Below are 17,499 nucleotides of genomic sequence, written 5' to 3' on the forward strand. Positions count from 1 at the left end.
AGGGACGCACACTCCAGCTTTTCCAGGACCTTGCCCCGAGCACTCTGGCTCAAAGAAGAGCGCTGCAGCCACTCTTGAAAGCCTTAAATGAGAAAGGGCTCAAATACAGATGGGGATTCCCCTTCCAATTAAACATCTTCGGCGAAGATAAAGTGCACTCACTGAGGACACCGGCGGAGCTACCGGAGCTGATTAAGGCCTTGGACCTACCACAAGTTACAGTCCCAGAATGGCAACCGGATAAATTAATCATGGGCTTACCACAAAGAAATAAGAGGCAACGACGCTGAAAATATGGAGTATACAGAGCAGCGACTGACCAGACCCAGGGAGGCTTAAAAGGGTACAACGATAAGGTACTGTACAATCACCCCAGATAGTAAACCGCAGCCCCCCCCCTACTCCCTCCATAATGCCAGGATCTCCCAGCCCATATCACTTGCCCTCCGTAATCCTGCAGTACCTGAGCTTAGCCAAGTGCACACTATCTTACTTCAAAGTAAATAAGAAGAGTCTCCCCCATACTGAGCTTTACTTACTAAGCAACACACTTGGTGAACAGAGGGTCATACGCCCAGCCATTCCTGTGAACTATCACCTATAGAGGATCCCAGAAGACGGCGCATGTCTGTGACATGCACACTAAAGTCATATTTCCAACTTAGAGGGTCCGAACTGACCGCTATATTATCTAGTCCTGTAGGAGCCACTATGATACCTCTTTATACGCTAGCAAAGAGAACCTGCAATAGTCGCCTTGAAACAAGGACATACGCACACTTCTAACCAGACGCGGGATTGCATAGATACATGAGACAATGGGGGAACCTACCACACGGCCCAAAGGGGTTCCAGTCTTAAGGGCAACTTCCTTGATATCCCTGTGAGACTACGTGCACTCCATAATATCAAGCACATTGACATCTACATGGCGGTAGAACTGCAGGGCGAATGGGGGTCCGGGAGGGGGGAAGGGGGAGAATGTGATTTTGAATTCAAATCTCAACATAACGAAGCAATGGGTGTAATATAACTTAGAGTATCCACAGTAGAAATATCTATGATGTAAATAAGATCCGGGATACTTACCTTACAATCATCGGGGGGAGTGGCAGACATGGCAGTCGCATCTCTTTGAAACTAATGTTGTGGATATACTACATATGTCAACTAATCTTTCATAGGATTCCTGAAGATATATATATACATACGTATAACAGCGTTCGTTGTGGGTGGGGTGAGGAGGGGATAGTCTGAAAGGTCGACTATGGTCTCTCTTCTCCCACATAGGATGACTCAGGTAGTCATTATTCCAAAAAGGAAAGCAGCTACGTTAGTTATTCTCTTCATGTTGAAGGGAAATTTACAGTTAAAGGTTATGTTCTCTCGGACCACTGTGTATCCTTTTGTGACGGCGCCAATTGAAAATAGCTCATTATACCTGAAAATACCATGGCAGCTATGAAATGTGTGTCAATCAATGCTAGGGGTCTGAATATACCTGAGAAGAGGAGAGTCTTGCTGAAAGACATGGAGAAGCAGGGAGCACAGATTGTTTTCATTCAGGAGACCCATTTTAGACGAGATAATCATCCCAATATACAGGATAAACATTTCCCTACCTCTTATCTGAGCGTGACTCCTGAATCAAAGACCAAGGGAACAGCTATATTGATTAATAAGAACCTCCCATTTATAGAGATTGACACCAAAACTGACCAGGGAGGAAGATTCTGCCTAGTCAAATGCCTAATCAGAGGAGTGAAATATACCCTGGGATCTATCTATGCTCCCAATGTAGACCAAGTTTCGTTCATACAGAATGTTTTGGAGGAACTTGATACCTTTGCAGAGGGAAGCATCATAATAGGAGGTGATTTAAATTTAGCTCTGAACCCCAAGGTTGATACCTCTCAAGGAAGGTCTGTGGTGTCACTAGCAAAAACTAATAGAATCAAAAAGCTTCTCCATGAACGACAGCTTGTAGATGTATGGAGGGTTACGCATGCAGATACTAGAGACTACTCCTTCTTCTCTGGTGTATTTCAGACTTACAGTAGAATTGATTATATTCTGATCTCTCACAATCTTTTATCGGAGCATATTGGAGCTGACATAGGAATTATATCCTACTCAGACCACGCACCTGTAAGTGTCACTTTAAACAGCAAATCTAAAAAGGATTGTCCTTTCACTTGGAGAATGAATATCTCAACAATGCAGAATGCTGAATGCGCCAGAGGGATTGAGAGAGAGCTGAATGACTACTTTCGGATCAATGACACTGAGGATACCTCGCCCCCCATAGTATGGGAAACACATAAATGTGTGTTGAGGGGCTTTCTAATTCAGATGGGGGCAAAAATTAAGAGAGAAAGAAATGCGCAGGTTAAACAGCTCACAGAAGAAATTCTAAGGTTAGAACTTAGGCACAAAAACTCCCTAGAACCGGAAGTACTAAACACACTCAAGGAGCATAGAACTAAGCTTAACAAATTTCTTCAGGAATATGCTAAACAAGCAGCACGCAGATGCCAAAACCTCTATTACATTAATGGGAACAAATCAGGCAGATTACTTGCCAAAGCGCTCAAAAAACAGATGCAAAGAACTTATGTGGCACAGATAATAGACACTAACGGGAGGAAGCACATAAGGAACGGCTCTATTGCAAGCTGCTTTAGAGGATTCTATTCTAAACTATATAACCTAGAAAGCCACCATAGTAAGAATGAAAAACAGATTATGAAAGAAACGATCCAAAGATATTTACATAAAGCAAACCTTCCCAAACTAGAAGATGAGGCAATTACGGAACTTGAATCTCCCATTTCTGAGCAGGAAATTAAAGGGGTCATATCAGGGATCAAGATAGGCAAGGCGCCAGGACCAGATGGGTTCCCAGCCGAATACTATAAAAAGTACAAGGATATTCTGGCCCCATACCTTTGTAAACTTTTTAATGCCCTGGCAGAAGGTGATACAGAGCTTAAATTTCCAGCACAGTCATTAGAATCTCACATTTCTGTGATATTAAAGCCAAATAAAGATCCATCAGCATGTGGAAGCTACAGGCCAATCTCCCTATTAAACCTTGACCTAAAAATTTTTTCCAAAATTCTGGCCAATAGGATTGCCCCGCATATGAACCACCTGGTACACTGGGACCAGGTCGGCTTCATACCAAATAGAGAAGCAAGGGACAATACAATCAGGACTCTGGATCTGGTCCAGCTCATCCGGTCTAGAAGAACACAAGGTATGCTCCTTTCCACAGATGCCGAAAAAGCGTTCGACCGGGTGGGCTGGGACTGGATCAGAGCAGTGCTGCAACACTCAAAAATGGGACCTAGAATCCTCTCCTCTATTGGAGCACTATATACAGTCCCATCGGCACGCATTAAGATCAATGGAGATCTCTCTAAACCACTAAATATACGTAATGGCACTAGGCAGGGATGCCCATTGTCCCCCCTCATCTTCGCACTAGCATTAGAGCCGTTCCTTTGTCACATTAGGGAAAATAGAAATATAATGGGTATTGAAGTGGGAGACACTGAACATAAAGTAGCCGCATACGCGGACGATCTGTTATTTTACATCAAAAATCCAGCTACAACACTTCCCAACCTCCTGGAAGAATTTAAAAGATTCGCCCGAGTCTCCCACTTCAAGATCAACCTAGAGAAATGTGAAGCATTTAACGTGAGTCTACCTGAAGGCGCTAGGCAACAATTAGAAGCTGCATTTCCATTTAAATGGAACCCCAAATGCATTAGATATTTAGGCACTAATATCGCAAATTCCATGAGAGAAGTCTTCACCCTGAACTTTCCCCCGATGTTGGGAAAGCTGACAGAAGATCTTAAAAAATGGGAATTGCCCCAACTATCTTGGATTGGGCGCATAGCAGTTATAAAAATGAACGTGATGCCCAGACTGCTTTACTTGTTCCAGACCCTTCCTATTCACATACCAGTCTCTTTCCTCAGAAGGGTACAAATGACCTTTAATAGGTACATCTGGAAGCACAAACCCCCCAGACTTAAAAGAGAGATTTTATACTGCTCTAAACAAGCAGGGGGCCTAGCAGTACCAAATGTCACACTCTATTACCGGGCAGCGATACTTACAAGAGCAGTAGACTGGAGTAGACACACAGCCTGCAAACAATGGACCAAATTAGAACAAGATCTAACACCAATCCCTCTGACAGATCTACTTTGGATAGCAAACCCAGACATGTCTGATTGGCACTGTCCTCCTCTGTGCCTCAACACCTTTAAAAACCTTAACAAGATAAGACACATGACAGAACTCTCCCCGGAGCCCTCACCTCTGCTTCCATTACTGACAAACCCAGACATTCCAACGATATCTAACAACGACCCTAGACACTTAGAAGACAGAAGGGCATTAACACTCACCTCTTTCACAGTGATAAACGACTGGCCGACCCTTGACCACCTTAAAGAGAAATTCCCTCGACTCAATCTAAACTGGTGGAACCTATTCCAAATACGTTATTACTTGAGACGTCTAAATATACAACCAAGCATGATTCGCCCAGTTACGACATTTGAGAAACTATGTACAGGGAAAGAACCAATGAGAAAAATTTTATCAATACTGTACTCACTCCTGATTGACCAGTCAGCCCCCAACATGACCTTCATGGATAAATGGGAAGGCGAACTTGGAGTCTCACTCTCCCCACCTCAGAGGAGAAAGATATATATTTTTACCCATAAATCTTCCCTGGCAACACGTATCCAGGAAATTAACTACAAAATCCTGACGCATTGGTATCAGACACCCGCTAAACTTCAACATATCTTTCCAGATATTAATCCTGAATGCTGGAGATGTGGAAAACATAGGGGCACGCTCCTACACATCCTCTGGGATTGCCCTAAGCTACTACCTCTCTGGAGAGGAGTAGAAAAACTGCTAAGTGGGGTGATAGAGGGAGAGATTCCATTCACTGCGGGATTCTATTTGATACAGCACAACAACTGGTCAATCAGGAAGTATAAAAAATCTATGTTGAGACATATTCTCAATGCAGCTAAGTGTACTATAGTCAGACACTGGAAAAGCGCAGCGACACCTGACATACAAGAAGTGGTCAGGGAAATAGACCTGGTATATACAATGGAGCAACTTGCACACGTGGCCCAAAATAGAACAGAAGTTTTACAAAAGACATGGAGATGTTGGCTGGCATTTAGAGAATCGGAGGAGTTCAAAGCGGTGGTAGCGAATGAGAGATAGAGGAGGGACAATAGAGGTTGTAAAATAACTCCTAGTATTTGATGTATACATAACTCAGGAAAAGAGAAATTTTAGCTGCATAGAGGTAATTCAGATAGAGTGGGGTCGTCACACACGGACGCCCCCCGTCATCCTGACAAATCTCTAAAATATAAGACGGGGTGGTGTCTCCTGGGATACATAGTGGTCTTGACGTTGTTTTTGTTGTTGTTTTAGTTTTATATGTTTTTTACCTTTCTCACTAGAAGAATGGCCAATAGATACATAACCTATACCACAATGCTATTGGCAATAGCCTTTAGGTACAAACAGAGAGATATAAGCACGAATCTAGAGATGTGACCCTTATATTAAAAAGAAGGATCTTTACTCTTATATACTCCAACAGGGGGTTATCAAGGAATCTGGCTGTACCACATATTATGTAAAATTGTTAAAAATTATGTTATCTATATCTTTGATTGCTATAGCCGAACAAATTGACTTTGTCTTCAAATTATACCTTGTACTGTGACGGCTTGTCTTACTAAATAAAGATTTTTCAAAAAAAACACACTATGGAGCGCTCTATTTTTACATAGATCCATATCACTGAACCCTACATTGAGCGGCACAAGTGTAGAGAATCAAAGAGGAGCATCTGTGAGATCTGGTTTGGGAGCGCAAGGAACTTTTATACTTTTTTCTGGATAACTTCAAATGAACATTGCATAGTTACCTTGCCATCAGTTCCTCTCAGAAGCTCACCATTTTCTTCTGATAATAATCCCTTCCAGTTCTGACAATATTTTGTCAGATCTGAAATATATCAGTTGCTGCCAGTAAAATATCAGTTGCTGTCAGTTATAGCTGAGAGGAAAACTGATGTACCAGGTAATGTCCATGTTTCCCTATGGCTCAAGTGGGCGATGTTACAGTAACTGTGTGCTGACCAGAAAGCTGTTATGGGTAATGGCCATTTTCAAAATGGAGGACGGAAAATTCCCTTGATCACAGTGAACAAATAGGACGTGGGACAGGAGAAAGACACTGAGGAGTAGACTACACAGGAGGTAAGTATGACTTGTGTATGATTATTTTGACTTTTAATTTTCAGTTCAGGTTTTCGCTAAGAAGCACTGGCCCTTTAGTAGTCAGTGCCAAACAGTTGAATGCTGGGAGTTCTTTTTATCTATAATATTTTCCTCCTCTTCCATTTATTTCCCTGCCTAGCTTCTTATCTGAAACACCTCTGCTCACTTGTGTTTACACGCAAGGCTGAGGTGACTCATCGATTGGAGTAGAAAAAAAAAGACAGTACAGTTGCTAGTACACACCTCAGTGGGAGTGTCTGAAGACTGTGAGGAGGGCAGCTAATGAATACACAATGAGCAAGAGAAGGGAGGGGGGAAAACAAGAGTCAGGGAGGATATGATGTCAGCATTAGCTTGGCAAAATGGCCATTGCCTAGAATAGGATTTTCTGCTTTTCCTTTATAAAATTCTCAGGAATCATTACGTGGATACATCTGTTATGTAAGTAGAAGTAGTATTTATCTACTTCTATATGTGTTTTTTGTTTCAAGGTTAGCATGGGTGTCGCTTGTTCTTTAAGCTACTTTGATACACAGCATGCTTTCTCGTTCAATAGAGGTGCTGTGATGCCTCTTAGTGGACAGAAGTGAACATTTTATATGAATGCGATGTGTATTAAAGAGACTCTGTAACAAAATTTTGTGCCTTATTTCTTCTGTCCTATAAGTTCCTATTAATGTTCTAATGTGGTCTGTCTTACTGCAGCCTTTCCTACTTGCACTGTCTCTGTAATAAATCTTATCTCCTTTCCTCTGTCCTGTCTGTCGGGCTAAAGGCCCATGCACACGTCTGATTTTTTGGAACGACGGGTCGTTTGAACGTCCCGTCGTTCAGACGTCCGCCCGCTAAATCGGGCGTGAGTACAGACTGTCGTTCGCGTGATAAGAGTGAGTTTGAGCGATCTTATCATGCGAACGACAGTCTGTACACACGCCCTATTTAGCGGGCGGACGTCTGAACGACGGGATGTTCAAACGACCCGTCGTTCCAAAAAATCAGACGGGTGTATGGGCCTTAAGGCTGGAATGTGCAGCACTGCTTGTCATTGGCAGAAGCTTTACACACACCCTCAAAGCTCTGCATGAGTCACACCAGATAGCTGTTCACAGCCTATGATACTCTGGTTAGAAGCCTTGTCATTTGTTTGTGAACACTGCCTAAAACTGTTCATTACAAGCCAGGATTGCAGCAGGGAGTGGCAGGAACAGCACAGAGGGGCCCAGGAGAAAATAAGGAATAGAATGGTATGCTTTTTATTGTAATAATATTAGAGTACAGATTCTCTTTAAATGCATGAAGAGAGAACTGGAGAACTATCTAACATTAGGGACTATGGATCCAAGAAACAAGCCATCTCAACATTCTTGTTCAGCCCCAGTGGTCCCATAGCATTAGACTCTGAACGAGAATGTCGAGATGGCTTGTTTCTTGGATCCATAGTCCCTAGTGTTAGATAGTTCTCCAGACCCTGTAAGCGAATAGTTAGGTAGCTATGTGACTAGAGTATAGAGTAGTATTTACAGTCTTAGTTACGTCTTTTTTTGTTTTTAATATGCTAGCCTGTAGTAATTATGGAGAAGGTTGTACGGTTGCATGACACTAAGAGGGATCATGTATAAGTAAATGTAGTACAAATTTTGTCGGTTTTGTTTTTGTTTTTTCCCGTTTTTTTACTACCCACTGCAATAGATCCAATTCTACTTGGTAGCAGTGATAACCATTCTCCAGGTTGCTCCAAGCTTTGTAGCAATGTTTTTTAAATTTTGCAGCACTTACCCATTTTTTTACTGCCATCTTGTGGTCACTGATAAGTATGCAGAAGCTGTATGGCAGAAGCAGAAATACGAATCACCTATGCGTGCGCGTCAGTTTGGTATACGTACGTTCATGAGTGTATGCGCATTTATGTATGCATGGTACGGCGGCACAGGAAACCGGAAGTGAATCTTTCCTCTGTATATAAAAAACGGAAACGGGATGCCGCGGTTGCCACAAACGCCTCTGAAGAAGCTAAACCTAGCGAAACGGATGTTAGGCGGGCGGTAGCCACCACTATGCCCCACAACCTGATTCAATCTCCAAATGGGTATGTGCACCTTTTATGAGAACTGGCTATGACAAGTTTTTGTACTATCATGAGCCGAGCACAATAAAGCTCTTTTTATGGAAAGTGGAAGCAGTGCCAGACTTTATCTTCTACCTATGAAATATTTGATGCTGATCTACTTTTTCTAGTCTGAAGCACGCTATAACCAGTCCATTGTTTATACCCAAGGGATCTGATTGTGAAGTTTGGATCTGTTGTTTATTGCACGTTGCTGTAGTGCTTGCCTCTGCCATTTCTCCTTGTTTGCTCTTCCAGGATCACCCTGTGAGATCCAAACTCACCAACAGCGATGGGCCATGGGCTACAGTGGCCTTACACGCCTTTGGGGTATTAGCAGGCTCCCCTCACCCTCGAGCACTCTTCTTCTTAAGCAACAGCAACTTCACTTTGATAGTCAGCAGCATACAAACTCCATAAGTTTTACCTCAATGTTAATAAAACATCTTCATTGCGCAGCTTGTTTAAAAACACTGTGCTTGATTATGACATTACACTCACGTTTTGCGGGGTTTTGTATCAGGCCTGTGGAGTTTCTAACGGGCTCCCCCCCCCCCCCACAACCCCGCTCCCCCAACCCCCCCCGTGCGGCCTCCCGGGCTGACCGCCGTTCAGTTGGTATTCAGGGTCCGAGCTCACTTCCGCCGCCAGCCTCCCTCCGTCAGACGTGACTCTCCTTCCGCCGTTGGTTCCTCCCTACTAGTTTCATCACGATCATGTGACTCATTCAGGGGATGGAGACTCCATGCTGTAACAAACATTTATTACGAACACTCCGCCCCGTTTGATGCACTTCCCCATGTCATGTGCCCGGGAGCCCGTGGTGTTCCATAATTTCTAGTCATCAAACTTTATCAACAATCACAAAATATACAATAATAGATAAAAACCAAAGTTAAAAACAATCATTAATAAGCCACATGCTTACACACGTAATATACATCAATTCACAAATACTGGCAATGCATTATAATCCTCATCCCATTATGCATTTAGATACATAGAGCGCATAGGACTCCCCACACAACCAATCTCAATCGATACCAATATGACTCCCCTTAAGCATAATATCGAAGCTCTATTTAAAGACAGCCCGCTATATATTTATATGAGATAGCTATTGTGTCTGGAGTCCAACACACTACATCCAGGCCCCATGTACAACCCACATATCCGTTCTTATACTGACATCCCCAATATCACGTTCAATACCTATGATAATGACAAAATCCCACTGCATAATTCTAAATCTCATCTATAAAATTTCCATATTAAAAATCCATTTTGTTTCCTGTCTAGATAACATTCTAATACGATCCCCCCCCTCTTCATGGAATACTCACTTTTTCAATCCCACAGAATTGAAGTGAGGTAGGATCACAATCATGTGATCAGAGACACTGTGTCCTCTTACACCTCTCCTTATGTTTCTTACATGCTCCCCAAGTCTCTCAGTTAGGGTCCTCATTGTTCTCGCTATATATTGTTATCACGCTAGGTACGAGGCGTATATTCTGAGGCTTAGATTAATCGTAGTCAAAAACGTAAGCTAGGATCATACACGTTAGATCAGATAACTATGGTACAGAAGGCTGAGACAAAGGCTAGGTCTATATCAGGCTAAGGTCATACACGGAATATCAGATGGCTGCTGTACAATAGGCTGAGACAGAGGCTAGGTCGTTAACAGGCTGGGGTCATACACAGGTGATTAGATGGCTGAGGTACAATAGGACTAGGCGAGAAAGTGGTCAGTAAGGCTGAGGTCAAAACTAAAGTCAGTCAGGCAGTCACATTAATATACAATATATGAGTAATAAAGTCACATTGAAATACAATAATAATAATAATAATATCACAGAGTTACAAAGTGCCCAGCAGACCAGCGTACTGATTGCTGTCACGGGCAAGGTCCATCTGAAACAGCACTGCTAAAATACAGTCATTCACCCAATCAGTGGCCGGCCACACACCCAGTGGACCAATCAGAAACTAAAGCTCCCTGCCTTTGTGTCAGCTGATCTAAGCTATCAGCTGACGCTATGATTGTCGGCAGCTCGGAGCATAAAGCTGGCTCTGAACCGTGCACGTCTGCATAGAGACACGGACGGGAGGCGCACACTAAATCACCGCCGCATGGCTGCTGGGGATGCCGCTGAAGGAGTCGGCAGAGGAGACTCGCAGCTGCACTCCGCTGCCCAAGCCGGCGCTGGAAACGATGACAGGTGAGCTACTTACATTACCCCCCCTGCACTTACGAATCTTGCGACAATCTAAAATCTTTTTAATTTCAAACTCTCCGTCAACTTCCACAGGGGGGGGGGGGGGGGAGTAGAAGCTTGAATGATGTTAACTGCCGGTTTTAACAAAGAGACATGAAAATAATTAACTCCTCGTATAGACTGAGGCAAAGTCACCCGACAAGTGACCTTATTAATTCTTTCAAGAAATGGGTATGATCCTATAAACCTAGGACCCAACTTAGAATGAGGTTGATGCAGAGGAATGTTTGGAGACCCAGACTAGGTCCCTTGGAAGAAACTCAAAATCTGGAGAACGGTGCTGATCAGTATAATTCTTTTGCTGCGACACTGCCTTCTTCACATATGACTGAACCTGTGACCAAATAGACTCCATATGAGAGAGCCAATCCTCTAATGCCGGAAAAGAAGAAGGTGAAGTCGACAAGGCGGAAAATTTGGGATTCTGACCAGTAACTATCTGAAAGGGTGAGAATTTAGTGGAAGAGCTGCGATGGTTATTGAAGGAGAATTCCGCAAATGGCAGAAACTCAGCCCAAGATTCCTGGCAATCGGACACAAAACAGTGCAGATATTGCTCAAGCGTCTGGTTGGTCCTCTCAGTCTGCTCATTGGTCTCAGGGTGAAATCCTGAGGAAAAAGAGAGGAAAATGCCAAGTCTGGTGCAGAAAGCATGCCAAAACTGAGAGGCAAATTGGACTCCTGTAACGGATGGGTGCCGCAACTCAGATGTCCGATTATTTGGTGATCTGCAGAATCACCAATAATGCAGGCGCTATACCTGATTATGTGTGATCTGCAGAATCACCAATAATACCAGTATAGCAGCACAAGGAGCTGAGTATGTAGTGCTTGGTACAACCGTAACTTAATAGTTAAGCAAGACCTCACCAGAGGGGCTGGTGAGGTACTATCAGTACACTGACCGTGTAATAGAGTACAGTAACTTTAATAGTTTAGCGAGACCTCACCAGAGGGGCTGGTGAGGAACTATCGGTACACTGACCGTATAATAAAGTACAACCCCAGCAAGCTGGAGATACTGGAACTGAAGGGATAGAATCTCCCGAGGAGCGGGTGATTCAGACTGTACTGCAGCCTAGGAGCAGGAGGTGCAAACAATACTGCAACTAATGATCACCTGAGGGACAGGTGATTCAGACAGTACTGCAGCCTAGGAGCAGGAGCAATTGGTCACTAGCAAATCGCTTCACCAGAGGAGCTGGAGAAACTAACACCTCACCAGTGGCGAGGGCCCACTGGTGAGTAGAAAAGGTCAGACAGGCAAGGGTTGGCAACAGAGTGACAGTATCAGAGCAGAATCGTAAGGCAGAAGAGTAGTCGGTAATCGAGCAGAGGTTCAGCGACGTTAGGCAGAGGTACAGAATTGGTAAGCTTAGAGCAGAGTCAGAGTATAGCCAGAGTCAAACACAGAATATCAATCACAATATAAATAGTATCCTAGTCTAGGTGTGAAGTCCTTGGTTTCAACACCTGGGATCTAGTCTAATGTCTGAGCGCTAACACAGTATGTATTCACGACAGCAGACCAGGAAACACTGAAGCCCGGAGGCTTAAGAAGCCGTGAGTCTCCTCTGACGTCAGCCGACCAGCAGGTCAGCTGACGAGCCTCCTCCCGGCATAAAGGTCCTGTCTACGCGCGCGCCCGCGACCCTATGAGAGAGCGACAGTCCCTTCCTCGGCGTCCCAGACGCCGGAGGGACGAGGCAGCTGCGGTGGCGGTGCTGTTCGCCGCAGCTGCCTCTTCAGTCATTACAACTCCCCTGTCTGACAATATTTTTGGGGATTCCATGTAGACAAAAAACATGCTTGACAAACAAATCTGCTAAAACTTTGGCGGAAGGTAATCTACACAAAGGAACAAAATGTGCCATTTTACTGAATGTCCACTATCACCCAAATTACAGTGATACCTTCCGAGGGGGACAGATCAACAATAAAATCCATAGACAGGTGGGTCCATGGCCTCTGTGGAATAGGAAGTGGCAAAAGATTACCCCTCGGAGCAACTTGTGAAGCTTTGCTTCGAGCACACACTGCTCAGGCCTTGCAGTCCTTCCTTAGAGAGGGCCACCAAACATGGGGTGACAATAAGTCAAATGTTTTCGTTTCACCTGGATGGCCTGACAATTTCGAATCTTGAAATTGCTCAAGAACCAGCAACTGAAGGTGAATTGGTACAAACAAAATATCAGGAGGTTTTTCCGGAGGGCAGTCCTCCTGAAAAGGCATTAAAGTCTCAGAGAGGTCTGGAGAAAGAGCGGTACTGGTAGCCGCAACCACACAATGTCTTGGTAGTATGGATTTTGGAGGCACTGGTTGAAACGTTTCTAGTTCGAAACATCGGGAGAGAGCATCAGCTTTCACTTTTTTTGGCACCTGGTTTATATGTTCTAACAAAATTAAAACGAGAGAAGCACAGCGCACACCGCGCCTATCTGGGATTGAGTCTCTTAGCTCCTTCAATATAGTCCAGATTCTTGTGATCAGTATAGACCGTAACGGGATGCTCAGCACCCTCCAACCAGTGTCTCCATTCCTCAAATGCCATTTTTACTGCCAACAGTTCCCTATTCCTTATATCATAATTCTTTTCTACAGAGGAGCATTTCCTAGAAAATAAAGCACAGGGATGCAAATGTTCAGGTTGGCCAGAGTTTTGGGAGAGAACTGCTCCCACAAGATCTGTCAGTGGGGCCACCAGTGTGGAGAAATTCTTAATGAATTTTCCGTAAAAATTGACAAAGCCCAGGAATCGCTGGAGAGATTTTAGACCCCTGGACTGTGGCCAATCCAAAACTGTGGTCAGTTTTGCATGATTCATAGAGAGACCAGTATCTGAGAATATGTATCCCAGGAATTAAACCTGGGTAACTTCAAAAATACATTTCTTAATTTTAGCATACAATGAATTTTTTTCATTCCACTGTAAGACTGACTTTACATGTCCCCGGTGCTCGGATACTGAGACAGAGTAAATTAGAATATCGTCAAGATATACTACAACAAATTTGCCTAAAAAGAAGTCTCTGAAGATGTCATTTACTAGATCGTGGAAGACAGCTGGGGCATTAGAGCGGCCAAAAAGGCATGACCAGATACTCATAGTGGCCGTCTTGAGTATTAAAAGCTGTCTTCCACTCATCTCAATGACAAATTCTGACTAGATTACAAGGCCCTCTTAAATCTAGCTTGGTGAAAATCCGTGACCCAGAAACTTGAGTGAATAAATCTTCAATGAGTGGCAAGGGATATTAATTTTCTTTAATGTAATCTTTTATGGCCAGAGTTTCCGAGCCAGAAAGATTGTACAAATGCCCTCGTGAAGGCATCGTACCAGGCAACAGATCTATAGGGCAGTCATAAGACTTGTGAGGAGGGAGCTTATCAGCAGCCTGTGGAGAAAATACATTAGAGTATTATTGATAACAAGAGGGTAATTTTTCCATTTTTAATTTGGTGGTTTGTACAGGAAGTAGTTTCAGACAGTTTTTCATACAATATTGAGACCACTTAGTCAATTGACCAGTACACCAATCAATATGTGGATTGTGTAATTGCAGCCAAGGAAGACCCAGAACCAGCTGGCTAGAAGGCATTCTAAGCAGGTAGAGCTGCAGTTTTTAAAGATGCAGTGCTCCAACCTGCAGAGAAACTTCAGGTGTGATCGAAACAGGTTGATTCGCCTGAAGAGGAGAGTCATCAATAACGGTAACAAAGATCTTGTCCTGCATAGATAAAGCGGGAATACCGAGCTCCGAAGCAAAGGAGGAGTCAAGGAAATTACCCACTGCTCCAGAATCAATAAACGCCTGACAATGATATATCTTGTCATTGTAATGTAACAATCATTTTTAAATTTTCGGGGAAGGATCAGATCGCCCAAGTGAGGTTCCCCGGCCTCACTTAGGCGCTGGAGTTTTCTGGCTTTCTCTTTGCAGGACAGTCTTTTGCTATGTGCCCCTTGACCCCACAATAGACACAAGCATTCATTGTGCCTCCTAAGTTTTTATCCAAAGCAGACAGTTTGGAAAAACCTATCTGCATCAGCTCCTCTCCTGAAGGAGAAACATGACTGCCAGAGGGAAGAGACACCAGTGGGAATGATTGAGCTTTGCCCTGACGTCGCTGTCTCACCTGCCTGTCAACTCGTATTGCCAACATTATGGTGTCTTCTAGGGTTTTGGGATCAGGGTGACTAACTAATATATCATTGATAGAATCAGAGAGTCCAAATAGAAATTGGTCCAATAACGCTGCCTGCCCCCAATTGGTAGCAACTGGGGTCATACACAGGTGATCAGATGGCTGAGGTACAATAAGACTAGGCGAGAGAGTGGTCAGTAAGGCTGAGGTCAAAACTAAAGTCAGTCAGGCAGTCACATTAATATACAATATATGAGTAATAAAGTCACATTGAAATACAATAACAATAATATCACAGAGTGACAAAGTGCCCAGCAGACCAGTGTACTGATTGCTATCATGGGCAAGGTCTATCTGAAACAGCACTGCTAAAATACATTTATTCACCCAATCCGTGACCGGTCACGCACCCAGCGATCCAATCAGAAACTAAAGCTCCCTGCCAATGCTTCAGCTAATCTAAGCTATCAGCTGACGCTATGATTGCCGACGTCTCAGAGCATAAAGCTGGCTCTGAACTGCGAGCGCCCGCCTTGAGACACGGACGGGAGGCGCACACTCAATCACCGCCACAGGGCTGCTGGGTATGCCGCTGAAGTAGTTTGCAGAGGAGACTCGCGGCTGCACTCCGCCGACCGAGCCGACGCAGGAACCGATGACAGGTGAGTTCCTTACAATTGTATGCCACAGTTGTAAACTACCCCACTGGTGTGAGATGTGACATTCTGCTGTATTTTAAAGGAATTCCCATTACAAAAGGATAGAAAGGTCTCTGTTCTAATTCCCCTTGCCTCCCTACAAGGGAGACATTATCCACATGGGAAAAAGCCTTTCAGCTGCTAAGGAGCTGGTTCCGGGGTTCGGGGTGGGTTCACACAGCTAGGTGCAATCATGGATTTAAGTTAAATGGAAAGAAAATTCAGCTCATAAAACAGCACCACACATATATATGAGAAAGTATGAATATATACACTTTATTAAATATTGAGCTTCCAAAATATGTTGATAAAAACACTAAAAGCAGAGGCCACCACAAACCAACCTATTATCTTAGATATATATCATAATCACAATAATATAGGTATCAATTCAATGAAAATTAATATATTGTAATCAGTGGTGTGGGCTGCTCATGCCTGAGCACCCCAACACCATATGAACCCGGGTTCAGTACCTCAAAAGGACAAAGTGCAATAATAGTGCATATAATACAATAAATATCCAGGTGAAAAAATAGCATATAACCTGATAACCTGTGTAGAATCAACCTTTGTTAGACCAGTTTCCTGGATGAACATGTGCAAAGGAGCGAAGTTTGAGAAGAAACAGACATGTGAGCAAAGATACAGTGAAAGGAATGCTGAGGTATACTTAGCCGGTAATAATTAACCAAGAGGAGTGGTGGTGGCGAGGAGATGCCCTCGGTGGACTACTCCACCGGTTCCGCGGCCGTCACGCCGCTTCTTCAAGAGTGTGCGAGGGGATCTGCACTCTTGCTGGGTGGGCGTTCCAACGACAGTCCGGTGTGTGTACGCACTGTCGCCGGCGGATCGCTCAGAAACAGCCGTATCAGTCCGTCGACAGTGCGTACACATGCCGGACTGTCGTTGGAATGCCCACCCAGCGGGTTGCCTCCAGTCCGGCGTGTGTACGGACCTTTAGTGATGACTTTATTGTCCACCTTCCTGAGATTCAAATCTAAAAAAGTGATTTCTCTATCATCAGAAACAACATTAAGTTCAATATACCATGAATTAGTGTTCAGCCTAGTGACAAATTCTTTTAGTGATTTCACACCGCCCTTCCACAGCCAAAACAGGTTGTCTATATAACTTGACCAGTGTGAGAAGGACGGTGTGTTTTCGTGCTCTATTATGCCTTCTTCCCATTGTGACATAAAGAGGTTTGCCAGACATGGGGCAAATCCCACCCCCATGGCACAGCCTCTAATCTGTAAAAAAATATTCCTCCTGGTGCCAAAAATAATTTCTTTTCAACGCAAAATCAAGTAATTCCAATGTGAACAATATTTGCTTGTTTGGCATCTCATCACTCTTTCGGAAATAGTGTTCCACCGCCTCCAGGGCCAGATGGGGAGGTATGTTTGTATATAAGGACGAGACATCTCCTGTTACCAAAATGGTATTCTCTGTCAATGTCATCATCCCAATCTTATACAGCATTTGTCTGGGGTCCCTGATCACATAGGACAATCTGTCCACCAAAGGCTGCAAGAAATTGTTGAGGTATTTGCCCAGCTTATGTGTCACAGATCCTACCCCACTAATTATGGGCCTTCCCGATAGCTCCGTTTTGTTTTTATGAATTGTGGGCACCTGATAAATGATTGGTATCCTCGGTGCCAATGGATTTAGGTATGAGAATTCCTGATCGTTAAGTATTCCTTCATCAAGACCTCTTCTCAATATTTTCCTTAGCTCTTCTAAATATTCCCTAGTGGGGTTCCCTTTCAATTTTCTATATGTATTTGTATTGTTGAACAACCTATTGTGTATGTCTGTGTTTACTTTCATTTTGTGAATGACCACAGGCATCTTACTGTAACCGGTGATCATTCGTTACAGGCATATTAATCATCTTTGGTCAGTACTCTGCTGCT

Source organism: Hyperolius riggenbachi, chromosome 12 (genome assembly GCF_040937935.1).
Source record: "Hyperolius riggenbachi isolate aHypRig1 chromosome 12, aHypRig1.pri, whole genome shotgun sequence".
Taxonomy (NCBI): domain Eukaryota; kingdom Metazoa; phylum Chordata; class Amphibia; order Anura; family Hyperoliidae; genus Hyperolius; species Hyperolius riggenbachi.